Genomic DNA, 501 nt, shown 5'->3' with positions numbered 1-501 from the left:
TTGGGAAACATGAAATGTAGGCCTAGGTAGGTTATTTATTTCGATAAGAGACTGATATCTTCGGCTATTTAAATCAATGTGATGCTACTCCTAATGTGAGTGTAGCCTCAGGTTTTTGAAGACGATAAAATTTATTTTGCAAATAAAGTACCCTAGGCTATAAGCTTCGCTTTATTACATACCTGCAGCCAACAATAGAACAGTTCAAGACAACAAATATGCCCAAAATAGGCTCATATTTCAATTTACACAGAAGATAAATGTTTTTGCACAAATCCATCTTCTGATAGGCTATAGCCATTAAAGTCAGTCAGGATAAACGGCAGAGAATAAATAACATAATAATCCAATAATGCAATCAGTAAATCATTGCAATGATCCACGGAAAATCCAGAGAAGCATAAGAGGCATTTGAAATGTAAACTCGGGTTTTGGCAGTAAATTGACCATGAATGCGCATGGAAAAGACCAAGGACCGTCCACAACTAAGCATTTTGTTCA

This window comes from Poromitra crassiceps, assembly GCF_964638095.1.
Source record: "Poromitra crassiceps genome assembly, chromosome: 1".
NCBI classification, from domain to species: domain Eukaryota; kingdom Metazoa; phylum Chordata; class Actinopteri; order Beryciformes; family Melamphaidae; genus Poromitra; species Poromitra crassiceps.
This window is presented reverse-complemented; position numbering follows the sequence as displayed.